Raw genomic sequence first — 21901 nt, 5'->3', positions numbered from 1 at the left:
TGTGTCTGAGTTTTCCTTGAAATTGGCTGTGAGCATATTGGTAAGGAGTTGCATGACTCATGACACTAATCAAAGTTATGATGGTGTCAGTGCTGACATGGAAAGAAAGAAAAACGGGACATTCTCTTGTTGCTATGAACTAGTTCAATGTCTACTATGCTCTCAGACTGCAAGGACACGGTTGAAGATGCTGGGAATGAATCATTAGGATCCTGATAAATGGGTAAAGTCAATTGCCCACATGAAAATAACAAGTACTTTAAATTGGTAAATTACAATAAAACGATTTCTTCAACTAAAGAAAATTGACTCAATCTTGGGGCCTGAGTAGTGGTGCAGCAGTAGGGTGTTTGCCTTGCACGCACTAACCTAGGACAGACCGTGGTTCAATCACCTGGAGTCCCATATTGTCCCCCAAGCCAGGAGCGATTTCTGAGTGCCTAGGGAGGAGTAACGTTTGAGCATCACCGTGTGTGGCCCAAAAACCAAAAAAAAAAAAAAAAAAAAAAGAAAAAAAAGAAAAAGAAAAGAATATTGACTCAATCAAAAAAATGAAAACTCAAGAAATGATTTTCACATTCTCATTTTTGAGTGAGCCATAATCAATAATATTGATTACATAGTATTTAAATAATATGCCATCAGTCATCAGTCTCTGATTATCAGGTAATTACTATGTAATTTCTGGCCATTCTTGGGTGTCCTGCTAGTGGTATGTGTGTGTGCTTCTAGGTGTAATCAAACAAGTACTGAATTTGTGCTGCAGCTTTAATACTTTAATAATAGGCTGAGATGTTCCTTTCTTTCCTTTGTTGCTCACTGACACTGCATCTCTAATTACTGAGCTTTACAGCTAGAGAAAATTTACTGACATGTGAATTAACGTCCACTATTCTTCTCTCACATGCAAATGATCAACAACAAAAATATCAGTACCTCCATTTTCATTTTGAGGCCTGGCTAGACAGGAGGCATCTATGATGGGAGTGATAGAACAGAGATTAGGTATTTTCCATGCATGGGGCTGGCTCATTTTTTATATCTGGAACACCTAGGATCCTCCAAGCCCACAGGACTGATTCCTGAGTATGGACTTAAAAACAAACAAACAAAAAAACCAAACAAACAAAAAACATGAGCACTGCTGAGTGTGGTCTCCAAATAAAAACCAAAACAAAAATATAAGTAAACAAAGTATCTTTGTTGTAAAGTATCTACAATCAAAAAGATAAGATAAATGTGTTCACTTTTCTCTAAGACTATGCTTAATATCTGCAAATATTGAGACCAATGATGACCTCTTTAGGCAAACTGAGATAAAGTTCACCATGACAATTAGATGGCATATCATAAAGTGCCACATACCAGAGCATTGAAATAATAATTCCTGTTTCACTCTGATGTAAACTCAGAACAAAAAAATTACTATATAATTCTTTTGGTTTTGGAAAGATAATTTTAAAGATTAGCACACAATGTCAAGTCAAATTAAAATATGATAGTGACCATATTTATTCAGAATAAAGAAACCCAATATGTTTTATACTCGAAGTAAGCAATACATGACAGAAAATAAACAACATTTTTTTACATTCTATAGGTAAATATCTTTACAAAATGACATAGATACATTCTTTACTAAATTATTCAAAAGATGGCAGTATTTGTGAACATAATAGAAAAATAGAATTTAAAATAGAGTTTGAAAGAAACGAAAAATATATGGCTCAGTTAAATAAAATAGACCTTTAAAGTCTGGTAATTAATACTCAACAGGAAATTCCTACTGACCCTACACTAAGCTACTGATATTTTTCCATTTCTTATCCATCTTTGATGGCCACCAGCAAACCTCTTACTGGCAAAGAGCTAAACTACTTTCCACAGTGATCCTCAGAAACTGATGATGAATGAGCTCAGTCCTAATGCTTCCAGTCTTTCCTTCTGCCTTCAGCCTCTCCCCTCACTCCTTGATCCCTTGAGAGATAAAAGCCTCTCTTCATCCTCCTCCTCTGTTCACATGCAAATTTTCAAGACTTGAAGGACAGTGAGGCTCCTGCAAGACCAAAGCTTCTGTGCTCAGATTAATGTGAAGGCAGCAAATGCTTTTGTCCAGGTGTCTGAGGAACAATTCATTTCCTTCCTGGGAACCTCCATTCCGAATACAATTATCTTGAAATGTGGTTATCAAAGATCTGAAGCATCATTTTCTTTATCTCCTGCTCAAATGGTTTTGCATTTTCTTAATTGGCCTTTAATCAGTTTAAGAAAAGTAGCTTCAATCAGAGCATTGGAGATAAGTGTCTACGTTTTTTCTTGAGCTGTCAGCTATAATAGTTATTGGGAATATTTTTCAAGTCCTTTTTCAAACTCAAGTGGCTCTAGTCTTTCTCCAATGAGTCAATTGCTTACAGTGGTTGATGGCATTATTTGCATACTTTATGCAAATAGTTTATTTCACTAGTCTTGAAAAATAAATAATAATTTGGAAATATAATGATGGTATAGACAGGACTTAGAGATGGCAGAAGTAGAGAGTGATTACCTGAATTTGCAGATGTTCTAACGTTTTTGCTATTTTTTCTTATTATCTATGATTGATTTTGTTTATTTTCTTGTGACCTACATTTTCAATCATTATGTTTTAACCTGCTTATTCTGCCATGAAGATGTTCTTTAAGATCTTAAGTTTAAAATTGTTCTTTTATTTTTATGCATTAGTGTTTTGTATAAATTTTAATCTTGCATTATTGGGACCTGAATTCTGAACAAGGTGGGGTCGCCATTTTGTAAAGACCACATGGCAGGCTTCTTCTCAGATCCTTAGCAGGAAGAGGTGCCATTTTGTAAGAACCACATGGTGTAAGCCACATGTTAGGTATTCACAATCCTATTTTCATAGACCCTACCCCAAGCTACCTGGCCATACCAGGTAGCCTATCAGGGAAGGACAAGAGACCAGTAGGAAGGTGCCCCTAGCCTAGACGATAGCCAGTCATTTTAAGGATCATTTTAAGAAAGCTGGAACCTCCCAATATCCCTTCCCTATAAAATCTTCCTCGTGACCTTGGCCTGGGCTCATCTCTTGTAGGTGGATACTCTGGCTGGCCAGCCTGGGGCCTTGTTGCTAGACGGATTAAAGTATTAAACTTTATTCCAGTTGTGGTTGTGCTGTCTTGTTCTTCTACTCTGGACCCTAACAGTATTTCACCTACAATGCAGTTAGCATAGATTTAAAATCTGTGCCTAATGATGTCATTACTTTAAGCCTGTTTTTAGTGTGGGATTTTGTCTTGTTTCTTAAGGATGAACTTTTATTTTCCTTTATGGCTAATTTTTTTCCCCTTAGTTGCAGATTTAGGATAATAAAAAGTATCATTCAAGAAATAATCAGGCTCTAGTATAATCACAACAGCCTGTGTTTGAGAACAGGAATCAGAATTTAGGATTAATGCCCAGAGTCAATTGAATCTAATATACAAGAATGAGGAAATTGGGGGACTTAAACAAAATTCAGGCTAGAAAATTCTGAGGTTAGATCTCCTGTTTTGAAACTTCTAGATTATTTTTCAGTACACCTGGGGCAGAAAAGAGGATGCATTATGGAGCTTCTTTTCTCTTGTTTCTTTCCTAGCTTCCTTTAGAAAAGAGGAGATAGATGGGTTGGCAGTGGGCCCTGAGGAGAGAAGGTTCATGAACAGACCTCACTCAGCTTCTCACCCACAAGACTCAAGATGCCAGGCAGAGAGGAAACAAGGAAAGACAATTCCAAATTGCGCAATGGTAGATCCAATTAGCAACTGCAGGTTATGTTATGTTATTCTTTCAAAACTCTATTTTTTTTCTTCATTCTTAAATGAAACTCCTTGGGCCCAGAGAAAGTCAAATTGGCAATTCAGCTGCTCAGAAATCTCCCATGAACCTGCAGAATTCTGCATGCTCCCCTTACCTCTAAAATAGCCCATCCTGTTTTATGTGAGTATTTGACTCTCTAATGTTCCCCTCTTGGTTACATTTAAAATTAAAAACAAAAACAGACAAACAAAAATAATAGTCAATTCTTTTAGAGTTCTCAGTTGGTTAGAGCAGAAAATATTCATATATGTCTACTTTTTTCTGTTTTTCTTACATGTGAGCTTAATTTACCTTTTATGCAATTATGCGTTGATTGATATAAATTATATATTTATAAATTTTATGGTATTTAAGAATTAGCATGTGTAGTTTAATCAGAATTAAATAAGTAACTAATTCATTGTATTTACATTATAATTAAACTCTTGTCATAATTGTAGCTGAGTGGGAGCGGGGAGCAAAATCAATATCAAAACAACTAAAAACAAAAGTACATCAATGTGCTTTTAGATAATTTGGAAACTGCAAAACTTATATTGTTTGGTTAGGGTTGAAATATGAATTTAAAAATTTTAGAGGTGTGTTTAACAGCATTAATAGGGCTGCTAGACCAGAGGTTGATACTCTAATTAAATAGTTGGCATTTTCTTTTTTTAGATATTAATCAAAGAGAGAAGAAATAAATCCAAATAAATCCCTATTTCAAAAGTAAAATTTTCTTAAAATATAAAGCTATATTTCAATTTTAACTCATATTGGAGACATTTTCTGATGATTTTGAGAATAAAATTAATTGGAATAGAAAATATATAACATATTCTGAGGTTATTATTTATGACAACAGACTCATAATACTCATACTCTATATTCTTTAATGTAAAATGAATGATAATTAAATTAACTTAACTCCCTAAATCTTAAATTATTATTTCCCAACATAGTTAAGTATATATTGCTTTGGTTGAAAAATGTTTTCTATTGCAAATGATAGTATTTATTTTGTGGTTATAATTAAGCTGGAATTGGATTGGAAAAAGTAGCATAATAAATGCTGACTGAAAAAAAGACTGATGAAAGATTCACTAATCCAATCAAATTATTAGGTACTAATGATGAACCTATCCCTCCACCATATTACATAATTTAACTGGTTTAATATTCTAAGCAATTTGAAAGTCTTAAAATTAAAGAATAACAGAGTAGCATAAAACTATCTGATTCCTTTTAGAATGATGATTTGGTGAATTGAAATTAAGTTAACCTGTAATTAAAAACACTTGTAGAAACATAACCACGTGTAAACTATCTTTGCGAGCTCTGAAATATTAAAATATATGCAAAAGGGGAAGCAGGTTGGGGTATTCTCTGAGCAGATAGTCCTTCAAGTTCTATCAGGAAAATTGAATCTAATGTATTTCAAGAACATGAGCAAAAGGGAGGTTATTTGTTGTAAATGTTTCTAACACCATAAAAGCAACTCCACTCCACTTCCTAATTGTTATAAATGACAGCCAATCCCCTGCCTCCATTTATGTCACACCATAGAGGTAACTGTGAACATTGAACAACTCCCTCCTCTCTATTAAAGCCATCTGTATCTTTAGCCGCTGAATTTCGTATCAGTTTTAACTACCCTGTACTCCAACTTTGCAAACTGTTCTTAGATCCACAAAAAGTACTTCCTAGTACTACTTACTAAATTCTGATTATAGAGTTGTGATTTCTAGAGTGTTGTCATAAACTCATGTCTATCTTCAGATAGATTTATTTATGACATCATATTTAAAATTACATAGTATTGGTAAAATTGTAGTTATTAAAAGCACCCCTGTACAATATGATTTAGTTGTTGATATATATATATATATTTTGCTCTCTGGCCACACCCTGTGACTCTCAGGGGTTACTCCTGGCTATTGCTCGGAAATTGCTTCTGGCTTGTGGGGACCATATGGGACTGCAGGGCATTGAACCATGGTCCGTGCTAGGTTAGTGCGAGCAAGGCAAATGCCCTACCACTTGCACCACTGTTACGGCCCCCGTTGATATTTAAAAAAAAAAATCCTGTTAATCTTAGAATTTGACAAAAAAAGTTTTGTGATTTCTCCTCTGATCTGTAAAAATGAAAAATATGTTTTGGGTTTTTATTTTGGTTTTTGAGTCACACCAAGCAGAGCTCAGGGGTTACTCCTGGCTCTGTGCTCAGAAATCACTCCTGACAGGCTCAAAGGACTATATGGGACGCCAGGATTTGAACGACTGTCCTTCTGCATGCAAGGCAAATGCCCTACCTCCATGCTATTTCTTAGCCCCCTGAAAAATAGTTGATGTATATTGTCAATAATATTAATGACCAATAATCCAGGTATACTTAGTAATTAAAGTGTAAACAAATGGAGGGATTGTTATGGCTCCCCACTTTGAATGGCTAAAGCAGAGACACAGTTTTTGAAAAAAAAATCTACAAGTACATTTACTTATTTTTCTTATTTATAGAGAATTCATATCAACTTTTGCAACATAAATAAGAAGTAGCAATACACAAATTATTTGTAAAGCTTTTTAAATTGTCAATACAATTTTTCAATTTCTGATTTTGAAATAGAAACCTACAAAAATTGTGTAAGTGGACATGCATGCCCCAATTTAATAAAAGTAAGGTTACTGGGTAAATGCCTATCTAATATTAACTTTTTTTTTGTCTTTTGAGTCCTATTTGCAGTACTCAGTTTTCATGCCATCCTTGGCATGCTGCTCCAGAGAAACTGAGGAGATATGAGGTTCTGAAAATCAAACCTTGCCATCCTGCAGGTAATACCGGCTCTTCGGTGTTGATATTAAATTTAATTTACCGGTAACTTAAAAATTGTTGTGCAAATTATTTGTTTGATTAAACTATGATTTTTGAATTATAAGAAAAAAAGAAAAGCAAATGGAAGTTTTCATATTAAATAATATATCCAGATATTTGATTTAATAGGCTTAAGAATATTAAATTTATACCAAAGGGTAATGGTTTTCCAAAATGTGGACACTTGTTTTATGCATAAAGTATTATAGTGAACTAGTTTTGAGTTTGGAAACAAAACATTGACATGTCTATGGGTGTTTTATTAAAAATAAAGGTTATATTCTTATTTAGTCATAAAATCTACATATATTTTGATACATTTATTTTATAAAATAAAAGAGTACATCTTAATTGTATCTTAATATTTTTCTTATAAAACTGTGATTATAATAATAGAAAAAAAGAATATAAAAATTAATACTAATTAATACTAATGGAAGTAAACTTTAAAAATAAAATGAATATAAAAATAGGTATAGGGGCCAACGAGGTGGCGCTAGAGGTAAGGTGTCTGCCTTGCAAACGCTAGCCAAGGAAGGACTGCGGTTTGATCCCCTGGCATCCCACATGCCACATTCCCTCAAGCCAGGGGCAATTTCTGAGCATTTAGCCAGGAGTAACCCCTGAGCATCAAATGGGTGTGGCCGAAAAAACAAATAAAAAGAATATGTATAGAAAAATGCCACCCAGTGCTGGAAACAAGTTTTGCAAACAAGAATTTAAGTTTTTCTTCTATCTCCATGAACTCAATAGATCATCATTTCCTGAGACTCCCCACCAAATACTAAGTAGGAGTAACGCCTTATTTAGCACTACTGGATCTGATCTCCAAAATATATATTAAAATAAAAACAACAACAACTAAGAAATAGTGAAGTAAAGAGAAAGAAAAGTAGATAGTAAGACTATTAATATACAGATAATCAGGAAAAATTTGAATTGGTCAGCAATTCATAGCTAATAGTAATTTCAAGATATTTGAAATTGGGGTTAAAGACATTTTATTATGCTGACTGTTACAACATGTTCTATTTCTAAAAAGTGCCTCTTCCCTCTGAGACAAACAAAAGAAACAAAATATATCAGAAATACTCATGATATATGATATTTACCCAACTCATATTGTATTCATTTTTATTGAATAACTGAATAGTGATGTAGAATATAATATGATAAGAATGACAATGTGCGTTTCGGAGATAGTTGACAACTATGATTTCAATACCCTAAACTAGGAAGGAGAAGCTAATGTTTAAAACCCACTTCATAAAACCATATCACCCTATTTACGTAAGTTCCTCTGCAAATTTCACTGCCACATTCTTCCTGAAATACTATACTGAAATGGGCCACTATAGGATACTGAGTAAAGTTCAGTTTGTTTATTTTTTTCTTGATTCAAAATTAATTAATTTTCTTTCCATTCTTTGGGCTCTGCTGACCTTTTTAATGATGTGAAAAGGATACCAATGAGGAAGGTTAAAGATAAAATGAAGTTTCAACATGAAAAGAAACTCTACATTTTTTCTCATATGATATCAAAGCTCCAGAATTAGGTGCCTAAGAAATGTTTTAAGTGGGCGTGTCACTCACAGCAAGGCAAAAGGTTTTACTCTAAGTGCTTTGTCACTTTTCCATATCTTTAAATTTAAATGAAAAAAAAGTTTGTCTTCACACTCATTCATTCCCCTGTGTAATTTTCACTAAAACTATTATTGTAGTAACCTAATGAAAGTTATTATTAGCAACCTCAGTAGGTAAGGAAACTGAAATTGGAAAAGTCTAAATCATGTTCTAATGATTTCTCCACAATATGACAATCAATCCAAAAGTCAATAGTCTTTGGCTTTTACCTATCATTCTTCCCAAGGACAGAGAGATCGCTAATTTAGTGTTTTATTGTCACATTTATGTTTTATGTGATATATCACTGTCTGAATCTAACTGGAGTTAACACATAAAATTGGAGGAATTGAAATATATTTGACTATAAAGGTACTAATAGAATAGGAAGTTATTGGAGGAGATCAGCTGAGGAACTATTTCTTTGTATTGGGACTATTCATATATCATATCTTCTTATCAACTCAATCATAGGAAGCATTTGATCTATTCCAAAGGTATAGGTCAGAGAATCAGAATTTGCTTACATTCATAAATGGTGAGTAGTGGAAAGAATCAAAGTCATCTCTATGTGACCTCAGTTCTCATTATTTTTACTAATCCATAGTATAAAGTAAAAAAATATATATATGATAGTGTGAGATCCAGGGCAAACTTAAAAAGTTATATGGCTTCATTTATCTGAAACATCCACAAATAAAAATTCTATTTATTTTTACAGTTTAAAAGATGAATCAGAAGTTCCTAAGCCTTCCAGAATTTGAAATAGGGTTGGGAAAATTCAAATGTTATTCTCTGTGCATTCAATGAGATAAAATGAAAAGACAACCTGTATCTTGACATTAAAACTTTTTTTTAAAGTTTAGAAATATATAGAACTTTTTTTTTTTGAGTATAGCTGACCCAATGTGTATCTCCAACATCATGGAGGATACCTGGAGGAACACCAGGTGTGATGACTGAGCACAAAATAAAGAGTAATCACCACCAGGTATGACACTAATTTTCCATCTTCCTCAAGAAAGGCAGGTTTTCTTGACCCTCTGTTGTTTGCTTTGGAGCCTTCCAAAAGCTACTCTCTTATAAGATAAGTAAATGAAATAAAGCAAAGAAATAGCAAATGTATTTTCCAAAAATAAAATTGGGAAAACTGCATATCCACAGGTAAAAAAATAAAATAAAATAAAGTCTTATGTCACATCACTTATAAAAACAAACCTGATGTGGATTAAAGACATTGAGATTAGACAAAAAACCATAAAATACAGTGAAGAAAACTGTCAGCATTCTTCAGTTTGACATCACAGGCATTTTTCCATGAGATAACTCTAGAAGCAAATAAAACAAAGAAACTAAAAAACAAAACAAAACAAATGGAACTATAACAAAAGTAAGCAAAGCCTAAACACAGAAAAAGAAATTCAACTTGTAGTAAAAAAGAAACCCCACAAAATGGGAGAAAATGTTTGTTCAAACTGTATCAGTTAAAGGTCTAATACACATAATGTAGAGTCCTCACCAAACTCAGCAACATGACAACAACAACAAAAATCTCTACAACAACAATGTCAAATGAAGGGAGAAGAAGAACTGAAACCAAAGAAGCTCATCATATAGGCAATAGACCTATGAAAAACTGATGATCACTCATGATTAGAGAAATGCAAATGCAAACCACATTGCATTAATGTCTCATGCCTGTGAGACTGGCACATGCCAAAATGTTTAGGAACAACTAGAATTAGTGGGTTTGTGTTGAGAACAGAACCCTCACCTTGGTGAGAATGTAACCTGGTTCAGCATTGATGGACATCAATACAAAGATCGCTAAAAATATAGGAAGAAAATATTCATAGGACCCAATAATAACTCTTCCTGGCATCTACACCCTGAACAGTGAAGTAATAATTTGAACTGAAATAAGCACACTAATACTAACTGCAGCTCTTAGTACAATTGGCAAGATACGGGATAAACCCAGTTGTTCAATTATGGATGAGTAGATCAAGAAATGTTGGTAATTATATACAACGAAATATTGTACATCTCTATGAAATACTTTGTAACTCTAAGCTAATCATGCATTTTGGCAGTAACATAGATGGGACTAGAAGATATGTTGAGTGAAGTCAATCCCATGGAAAAAGGATACATTCAGAATGATTTATCTGTTGTATGGAGGTCTGAAAGTTACACAGTAATATAATAGTAAAAGGCCCAAGAAAACAGGACAAAACTCTAATCCCAAAAATTGTGTTTGCTGGGGGTCACTGAGAATGAGGGAATTTAGAACCTTACGTGAGAGAGGCTGGTAAATTGGTGCTTTAAACAGTATTGGGATTTTTGTGCTAAGAAACCATCACTAAGAGTAACTTGAACATCTTTGAATCAGTAAGGACAGGCAGGAATGACAGTCCTGTGTACTAAATTCTATGCAGACTTTATAGAACTCTAATTTTGCTAAACCAGAGACCAAGGTGGACTACAATATGATACATATCATATTTTTGTACCAACATGTCCTATTACCCCCCCCCCCAATAAAGTGTGTCTAATGGAGCGAGTGCTACCTGGAGCTGAAGTCTGAGTGCAGGGAAGAAAAGCATCTAAAGCCTATGTGTGTCTTATGGTCAGGTGTCTCTTTCAGTGTGAAATATATGGTGTTTGCTGGATTGTTGCTGGGTCGTGTATATTGGAAAGAAAACTACTTCTTTTTGGCTTGCATTCAGTGGGGTTTATGGAAATAGAGGTCAGTCAGGTCAGAGCCTGCAAAGTAAATCCAACAGACTCACTCACAAAAGTGAAAAAGTCCAATTACCCACCATCTGCTTGTTTAACATGGTCACCAAAAGGCCAGCAGTCTGACTTGTGTAAATGGTAGACAATGCTATTTATTTTCAATATTTGCAATTAGAAATGAACATCCTTGAGGGGCACTGCAAAATCCAAGCCAACAAATTCAGTCAGGAGTAAAAGGGGAGTTTGTTAACTAGAATGAGGATGGGGCCTGTAGGAGTGTAATGACTGAATAATGATGCTTCAAATGTCATTGAGGATAGAGGAAGAGGACTCTTCTGTGGAAACAACTGTCTGTGCAGATGTTTTCTGGTATTTATTCTACCATCTCATTGGGTGGTTTCAAGAAGGCACTTGGAGTTGCTGCAAGGTCTCTGGTATTCTACTAAGCATCTAATCTGCAGGACACTGTATTTTCCATCCAATCAATGGGCTCTACTTTTCTTTGTGTTCTATTTATTAAAGGGATGTGTGGAAACAATACCAGTGTCATTACCAGGCAATACAATAACAGGCACTTAAAATTTAACCACCAACTACATAAAAAATGTAGCTAAAACCCAGGGTTCCCTTCGTTGGATTATTTGAGTTCTTAAACCAGAGTAAGTGGTCAATTCTGTGAAATGGGAAGTTAGGTCACTCTCTTAAGAAAGAGTGAGTGGCTGTGCAGATGATTTAAATGTGCTGAGTCGTGTCAGAAATAGCTGCTTAGTCACACAATACAGTCAAAACTTCTGCTTCTCTTGGAAGATCACATCTATGGGAACTTCTTAAACTTGGTATCTTATAAAAGTTTGCTTCCTGGTCCCTTTAAATCCAGTCCAATGTAACTTGTAGTTATTCTAAAAAAGATTCAGTACTGATCATAAACACCATAAACATTTGAAAATATGCAAACAGAGCAAAAGGTAGGTATTTTAAGTTAGATCTTATATCTTCTTCCATATTTTGCATTGTTTCATTAATATTAATGCCTCTATATGTATGCCTATGTATATATATATATATATACACACAAATACATATACATAGACAAATAACCAAATTCTGTTATGTCATCAAAAGGTCTGGCAATCAAAGGCTCAAGTCTGTGAGACTCAGAGCTACTGTGCTGTCACTGTAGAGATATCAATAATCTTTATTATAAAAGTCATTTATAAAATGTATTGTGGTAAGAAAAAAATCTGTTCAACTTGTAACAAATGAATGCACTATAACTAGATATCAAGGAGGAGAATATCTACAATATGCTCCTTATAGAAAAGAGACATACAACTATAAGTCCTTTTCTGATTATCAACTGTTTTATATTTAAAACTAGCCATAGGATAGGGTCAGTTTTTCCCAACATAGTTGGTCACCACACATCAAGGAAGTAGTTGAAAAATAACAACTGGTGGACCTGGAATATACTTGAGGGGTTATAAGATGCTAGTCTTTCATGTAGCAACTTCTGATTTGATCCCCAGGTTTGTAAATGGATCACCAGGAGTGAACCCTAAGAAAAGAATTAGGAGTAACCCCTGAGCACAACCCAGAATAAGTGTGATTAAATAAATAAAAATTAAAAAGCTATTTTTTCATTCAGAAATCCTAAGAGCTGATTAATTTCTAGGAAACAGACTTGAAGTAGCTGTTACGGATAAAGGATCATAGGTTTATATTCTATTGGCAAACTGCTTTTTTATATAGTATACTTCAAGAGCTTACACTAAATATAACAGTACCTATATTATATTGTTATTTTGAGAATTATGTAAGAATGAATTTGCAGAACACTTAGTTGAGACTTAGACTGCAAGTATTTAGGTATTGCTAACCTAAATAAATACATCCCTGTAAATCATCTCATGGATGATATCTCCAAACTTGATAAGGAAAAGCAAGAAGATAAAAGTATCCTATTACAAAATTTGTATGCATCTTGTTGTAATTTTAGTGTTTGTCCTTCTGACAAAGCATTTTAAACAATGATTGAAATTTCTTTTGAGCTCCAATGTGGGGTTAAAGTATTTTAAGCTATTTATATGGTTCCTATATTAAGAAAATTTCAAAAATATGTGTCTAGTAGGAACTGTTTCCAGTTGATAATCTATAACTCTGTGCCATTTTTAAACGAAATACCCAAAATGAAAGCCATCAGATTTCTATTGAGATTTGTGGTGTTCAGTTAGTTAAGTTTGAGCCAAACATCAATTTCAAAGATTTTTTTTCCCTAAACAGCAGTTATAATTTAGTAAGTGAATGAACCTTAGGGGTTAGTTGTCATGAAAATGAATATTTTGAATATTTTCCACTTGTATGAGCAATGTTTGCTACTGTGAACTTTAGATGCAAGTCTTTGTGTTTTCCTTACTATGAATCAATATTTATATCCAGAATAACTACACTCTAAATAGTCCCAAAATGTATCTCTTCTCCTGCATTTAGATGTATGATACCTTTAGAACCATATGGCTTGGTGTTTCTATGAAATTATAGGTTGTGCTTGCTTTTCGAGGAGCACTGTTCCCACACTGATAAAACTAGCTCACTTTAAATATAATTTATACCAAATTTTATATCCCATTCTGCATGATTTTCTTATGCTTTCTTTTCAATATAACTTTCTACTTCTGACATCAAAATATTATAATTCAATTTCTTCCTCGTTTTCAGTAGCTCCTTTGGTCAATAAGGGGTGGCCAACTGACTTTCTGGAAGTGTGAGGCTTTCAAAGCTGATGTATAGAAGCCCCTACTGCTTTCATCAAGTTCTCTAGGAATTTTTCTTTTGAGAAAACAGTTGCCATCTATAAAGTCTGGTTCTGAATGAACCTTCCTGTTGCATAGGCACACATAGCAGGGAAGAACCATTATAAATGTTCTTCCATAAGTGTGAACTCAAAGTTCACATCCTTAGCCTGAGTCTTCTCTTAACTTTCACTTCCCAAACTACAAAAGCATGAACAATAGGTTTTCGTTTGAGCATTTTATCTTGGGAGCAACTTCCTCTACTATGATAGTAACCAAAACAGCACCAATATCAGAGAGACTTCTAGGGGTAACTTATATGGCATACCTTTTCTTTAGATTCTTTGAAAAAGAGACCAGAGCTATATAGCAGCGGTAGAGTGTTTTACTTTGCAAGCACATGGACTTCGGTTCAATCCCTGGCATCCCATATGGTCCCCCAAGCCAGGAGTGATTTCTGAACATAAAGCCAGGAGTAACCCCTGCGCGCCACCAGGAGTGGCACAAAACAAAACAAAACAAAAAAAGGTTTTTTAAAAAATGCACGATCATTAGAATGTCACTTCACAGTTTACTCCTTCTAGTTAGTGGATAATTTTGATTCAAGAATGATTTTCGATCACATAATGAATTGCAGATACTAATTTTCTTAGAGGAGACACAGTCTTGACAACACAGTTCCTTAGAAATGAATGAATCACTATTCAGGTCAGGAGGACATTGTTGGCTCCAAAGGCCATGGCCCTCAGCTTGCTGAATGAAGTAAAGTTCTAGAGCTGGCCTTGAGTGATGTCATAGTGATGATTGGAAATGCAGTAGAGTCATTCCCCAGGTGATAACCAAATGTGTGAAGGCCCCAAATATATATTCTTAAATTATGTAAAGCAGAGCAAGCAAAGAAAGGCAGAAATCCAGAATGGGCCCACAAATACTTGATCTCTTTCATTTCTGCTTCAAGACTTATTTTCTAGTAAGGTCTTCTGTCATCTTCAGATTTGATTGGATATTTTGGGGTGGCGCTTATTTTGGGGGTGGAACTCTTGCATTTTCTGTCTTCCTTTTTATGACTTCATTTCATTTTGGCTTGCTCTCTCCTCTTGAGATTTTCAGTTTCAAGCTGAGAAGCTAGTGTAGCTATGATTTTTCTAACTTGGTTTACATATCTTTCGAAAACAGAGGGAGTCTATGGTGCTGGCTGAATGCAGACATGGTGACTGTGTTGGTAGGCATGGTTTTCAAATAAACTTTTAAAAGTTCATTTTAAAAAACAAAAAATAAAAAGAAATTGGATAATATTTAAGTATTGGGTTCCTTTATATATTTATATATACATATAAATTTATATATTTTTGTCCTCACAAAAATACTGTAATATATTCTTTGAATTTAACAGAATATTTTTAAATCCATGTTATACGATGGATAATGATCAAAAATATGATAAAGCATGGCTGTTTTTAACACTAAAATATTTGTTTGTTTGTTTTTTGCTTGTTTTGGGGCCACACCTGGCGGCACTCAGGAGTTACTCCTGGCTCTATGCTCAGAAATCTCTCCTTCTAGGCTTGGAAGACTATATGGGATACTGGGACTCAAACTCTGGTCCCTCCCAGATTAGCAAACGCCCTACTACTATGCTCTCACTCAAGCCCCACTCAAAATATTTGGGATTATTGAATAATTCCATGTGAAGTTTAGTTGTTAGTATTGTTAATATTGTATAGCATCAATAGCTATTAAGAATAGTCAATATATGCTTGATCTCAAAATTAACCTAAATAAAATGTCTCTAGCTAACAAGAAAAGTTCACCCATCCAGATTAATTCATTTATTATGGTATTAGTATTTATATTTTTCTTGATTATATGATAGGAAATAATAATTTTGGTATTCCATTAGAGTGCATTTATGTGCAAAAGATTGGGTTATTATTTTAGACACTTTTCCTTGGACAAACTCCAATGCAAGTAAATTTCCAGCTGCTAAGATAATGATTTTCTGACATCTTGCTCAATAGGAATGTAGCGCCTACTAAAAATCGCCTACCTATGAGAAAGCAGCTAGGTAAATGGAAAATACAATAATCCTGGGTTAACATCATTTCTTTCTATATCTTATTTGGTGTTTTAAAATGTTTACCCTCTGATCATTTCCAACTAATTATTTCATATTAGAAATGTTCATCTCAGTTAAGTGGAATAGTGCACAGAGTTGTCCTTCTGCTCCCCTGAAAAGTCAGCTTTTATGCCACTGAACTAAGTTTAGACAACCTAATGCCCGATTTTAGTCCTATTAAAAATAAGGAGCATGACCTTGAACATCATATGATTTGATTCTGTGAGAATCATATGACATCCACAAAAACAAATGGGAAAGGCAATGGGGTATGAAAATATAAGGTATTATGATCACTATAATGTAAATTCTGCCATTGAATAAATGCTACCACTTCTTCTATGAAACATTTTCTGAATTTCTATTTAAAAACATGAATTTCTCTCCTGTTTATTATAAAAACATGTGTCCTGTATTATAAGAAAACTTCCACTATGGGAAGAGTCCTTAATGGTTGAAAATATAAATTCAGCACAATATCTAGAAAAATATAAAGAGAGAAAAAAAAGAAAAGAAGGAAATGGGAAAGGTAAATTTTATTCCAAATTATTTTTTCAGATTTCCTACTGGCAGCTTTCAGAATCATGTAAGAACATAAATAAATCATTAATAGATCTGAATGACAGGCATGTCCTCTATACAAATTGGCACTGACTTGGTCAATGTTTTCTAGTCAACAGTTATAGATTTTATGTATCCCTCCAAAATTTACACACATCTCCATCATTCACAGAAATGTCTCAGAATAGTCAAGCTTCCCACATGAGAGCAATAATTACTATATGGATATCTTAAATATAATTGACTTCTCTAAAATAACATTTTCAGTTATAGTTCATGATGCATATGAAAACAACATATCACCAAATATGATCATTTTAGGTCATCAAGCAAGAATTAATGAATCCATGTGTAAGTTTGAATGTAAACATTTCACACAAAATTTTTGTTTGCCATTCTGTGTTTTTGCTGTTCTCAATTAGACAGCTTTCACCTTTTTGAATCAATTAAAAATTATTGATGTAAATATCTAAAACAACAGAAAGGACTAATTATCTGCAGCAGTGATTGGTAGATAATACCACTCCTTGCAGATCATTAACACTATAAAGACTTGTTTTTCTTAAACTATAAATTCAACAGTTCATCAAAATGAATACATTACTTCAGATTTTCTTAGAAATGTATGTGCTGCTATCCTGGGTCTTTGGGTGCTATGTTAATATACACTTCTCATGTAAGTTGGAAAAGTAAAAACACTCCTCCCACATTTCTTTTTATTACACTCATTGTCAAAGGAGATGCTTGTGAGAGACAGTGGGATGAAATGGGAAGAATATCTGAGACTCATTAACAGATTTGTTCTAAATGTTTTCTTCTTCAAGTTAATAAACTTCCTCTAACATTTATATCTGTGAGCATTCCACGATACTAAGGAAGGTGAGTCACATGGCATCTGAAGGTGGTTTTGATAGATCCTGTCCTTCAGAGGGCCCCATGCCCACCACACTTCACTGTGCCATTTGTGTATCTTCCTTCAAACTGCAAGTGAATGGGGTCTTGATCAAAGCAAGGGGCTTGGGCCTCTTTACTAAATGGGTGGGATGAAACCATTTAGAAAATTGGCTATTGTCTAAATTTGCAGAATTTTCAACCATCAAGCACCTATGAATCAGTTCTTAACAGTGAAAAGAATTAACACTATGAAGTTCAGAACTTAGAATCTAAGCTAGTAGTAGAACAGAAGAATGGGTGGGAATTTATAGTTCCTTGGGTTTAAAGCTTTAGTCAGAAGGAGTGTGCCTAGCTCAGATGCCCTAAGCTCCAGAGCTGGGAAAAGGACAAAGACAGAGCTGAGAAACCATTTACTCTTCACTTAAAGAAAGTGATTTCACTTATGAAATAATATTTGAAGCAGTTCCAACTTAAGGTGCTTCTCATCACAATTGAGGATGTGACCAAAGTCAACTGAGAAGTCAGTGATCAATTTATGACTAATATCAACTGGGCGATGTTGGAGATGATTTTCAGGAAACCAACCAGGGGTGATGATATGAACCTCAATTTATATTTCTTCAAGAGAAATCTTAACAGGAAAAATTTTTCTGTAGAGCAAAGTGTAACCCAAAGTCACTAACAAAAGAAAAAGTACTAAATCAATTTATGAAGTAGAAAAACTGGCTTTAGTAAGTAAGAGAGGGCTATGGTAAGACAGGCCAAACACTGGTCTTCTGGGTTCCTAAGTCTGACCCTTGAGGAACAGTGCTGAGACACAAATTGCAGAGGCTATGGAGAGATGGAGCTCAGTCATAGCCCAGCTACCAATAGAAGAAACAAGAAAAGTAATCTCTGAGACCAACAATGCCAAAAGTGGTGCCAGTTTTTCACCTCATTCTTCTGAGGAGAAATTTCAAGACAGGACCACAGAAATGACCCAGAGAGTGGAGAAGGAGGCAACAGGCACTACTTTCAATTCTTTAGTTCTTAGAATAAAGGATTGAGCTTCCCAGAGGGATGTATGAGAGGAGGTAAATAAATTGGGAGAAAATGAATTGATTATATTCAGAAAGATAGAATCAGACTTTCAGTGTTAAAGTGTCCTTAGCAATAATCATGGATATTTTTCTTTGAGTGGGAAAGGGAAGCACACCCTGGGCTTATTCCTGGTTCTATAGTCAGGATAAATCCCTAGGGGTATTTGGTCTAGCATTAGCAGTGTGGTATTGAAGCAAGATTGACAAGATGCAATGCAAAAGCCCTTCACTATCTCTCCGGCCTAGGAAATCCACATTATAATTTTTAGAGCTGCACATCTGCACTATGAAAATGCAATGTGACTTTCATGAACAAAAAATAGCTAATGATTGGAATAATCCTAAATGTCAAACAACAGGTGAGTAAAGTAGATCATGAAGATGTTGTACAGATGTACCTACATATACCTACATAGTTGTAAGGAATGATGCAATCATGCAATTTGCTGCAGCATGGATGGAACTAGAAGGTATAATGTTAAGTATGAAGAAAGAGAAATACAGAATGATTCACTTATGTGGTATTTAGAATATCTGCATAAGAATACAATAGTTTAAATGGGAGCTGTTTAGAGTATCATTGCCCCAGGGTTTAGAGTATCATTGCCCCAGGGTATAGCAAGGAGAAGGACAAAATTGAAAGGAGGAGAAACACATGTATGAAAGGACATGGTCAGGGGCCAAGGTGCATTGGTGGTGTTAAGAAAGCATAGAACTAAATATACAAGCCAGAGTCAAAATGAAATTTTGAGACCCAAACTTTAACATCAAAACTGAAAATGAACCTGTTATGCTAGTAGACTGGGAGATTCATGGAAGTTGACACTACTGGTGGAACTGGCCGAACAACATTGTATGTCTGAAACACAACTTTAAAGAACTTTTAAAATCACAGTTTCAACAAAATTTTTAAAATATATATATGAGTGTATGAGAATGTTGTTGCTTTGGAGTACTAGCTTATATAAAAAGAGAAGAATTTTAAAAAAGAAACATGGAAATTCAGAATTTATAAGCTCTGTAAGTAAAGATAAAGTCTTTCATTTTGCTAAAAACAAGGATGGAACTGGAGGGGTCATGTCCAATGGAACAAAGTATATGAAAAACAAGAAGTAGATGACTTTATTGATAATTGATAAAAAAAAAACAGTGGAACAGGTAATATTCAATGAATATTAAAAAATAACTTTGGGACTGAAGCAGAGATGCAGCAGTAGGGTGTTTGCCTGCACTAACCCAGGAAAGACCACTGTTCGATACCCCAGCATCTAATATGGTCCCCTGAGCCAGGAGTGATTTCTGACCACATAACCAGGAGTATCCCCTGAGTGTCATCAGGTGTGCCCCCACCTAAATACTTAGATTCACAGATCCTTATATTCTTAAAAGAATATAAATATATAGTCCTATAAACCAAAAGAAACTAGAGAATATATTTCTTTTTTATTTTCATTGCGCTTTAAAATTAGATTTTTTGAGTATAATAAAGTGTAAATTTCACTAAAATTACTTCAGAGTGGATATCAACTGTTCAAAGAGAACTAGCAAACTTGAAGGAATGTTGGCAGACATTGTACTGTATAAAAACTTGTGAGGCACAGGATTAAAAAAAATGGAAAATAATCTTAGAAGAAAGGAAATAATATTAATGAACAAACACATACATGAGAGGAGCTGGAGGAGAGAGACTGCAAAGAAAAAATACTTTTTTAAGTTTAATTACAAATAAACAACAGCCAGAAAGGTGGTGCAAGTGGTAAGGCACCTGCCTTGCCTGCACTAGCCTAGGAGAGACTGAAAAGAGAAGTCAACAACTAGTTACACCAACCCTCACTGCTGTAGCTCATAAAATTTGAAGGTCAGGTTTTGTAACCAGAATTCTGTAATTTTCTATGCTTATACCTGCTTTTTGTATCAAACCCTTTTTGTCCTAAAGAGGAACTAGTATTACCTTAGCGGATGTCATGCCCTTATAAAGAACTCGTATTACCTTAGTGAATGTTATATAACCTTATAAGGAAGTCATCCCTATCCCCTCTTCCCCCTCCCCTTTTTATGGTATATAAGGTTGAACAAAGAAAGCCACATGGTCCTTTGTCTCTGTTCAGTTCTGAATGAGCATTGGACCCTGGCCGGCCAGAATAAAGAACTCACTTGAGCTTTTGCTTGAGTGACTGTCTCTTCATTTCTCTGTGTCAGAGCAGCATCTGGACTATCGAGCCTTACAAGACTATGTTTTGATCCTCCGGCATTCCATATGGTCCCCTAAGCCAGGGGTGATTTTTGAGTGCATAACCAGGAATAACTCCTGAGTGTCAATGGGTGTGACCCAAAAACCATATAAATAAGTAAATAAACAAACAGGCCTGTAGGACTAATGCAATGGGAAAGCTCTTGCCTTGTTGTATATTGCCAATTCTGGGTTCTATCCTGGCATCTAATATGTTCCCCTGTGCTCAGTCAGAACGTTGCCTGAGCTGAGAGCCAGGAGTAACCCCTAAGCATCTCCAAGTATCACATACACAGACACAGACACAGACACAGACACACACACACACACACACACACACAAACAAACACACACACAGAGACACACACACCCCAAAAATAAAATCAAACCATATGGTCACCTACTCATTCAAGAGCTTCAATAAACTCCAAGTAGAATACAAACAAAATAAAACCCAAAGAAAGGTGTAATAGTAAAATTGAATAGGAGCATAACAAGGAATAATCCTTTGACTGCAGGAAAATGAGCACTTACCAGAGATGGGAATTCCTATAATATTAGTAGTCAACATTTCAGCAGGAACAAATAAGTTAGAGGTCAACGAAAAACCATATTTCAATAAATAAAATTTAAAAATAAGTTACTAGTGATGGATAAAATCCAGCATTGCAATTTTTCAAAGCTATTCTTTTAAAACCCAGAGTTTATATATCCTGAAGACTTGAAAACTATGTCAAAGAAAAAATGCTAATGTATTTTAGAGGACATGACAAAGAATAGCTGGTCCTAAATACATCTTTAAGGCTAAAAATAAAACAACAAACAAACAAACAAAAAAGCCCCCCAGGAATCGGTAGGATAGGTAGGTATCTTTAATTGTGTGTATGTGCATTTATATTTTCAAGTTAAATTCTATTATTTCAAAGTGGTTTAGCTCTTTAAAGATAATAGTGAAATTTTGTGTATATGAACATACCCTGAGTAAGAAACTAATTGATGTGCTAGTATTTGGAGCCCAGCAAAAACTAAAATTAAGAGTTTGGCTTTTAATTAGTAGAGGTTTTCAGACTAGAAAGTTGGTGAGTCTCTTAAGTTTAAGACTCACTTTGTACCTTTGAAATTATTTTAATTGTGGCAAATTATCCAGGTGCAATATGGTTGTCA

Source organism: Suncus etruscus, chromosome 3 (assembly GCF_024139225.1).
Source record: "Suncus etruscus isolate mSunEtr1 chromosome 3, mSunEtr1.pri.cur, whole genome shotgun sequence".
NCBI classification, from domain to species: domain Eukaryota; kingdom Metazoa; phylum Chordata; class Mammalia; order Eulipotyphla; family Soricidae; genus Suncus; species Suncus etruscus.
The sequence above is the reverse complement of the archived record's forward strand: the minus strand, read 5'-3'. Positions refer to the sequence as shown.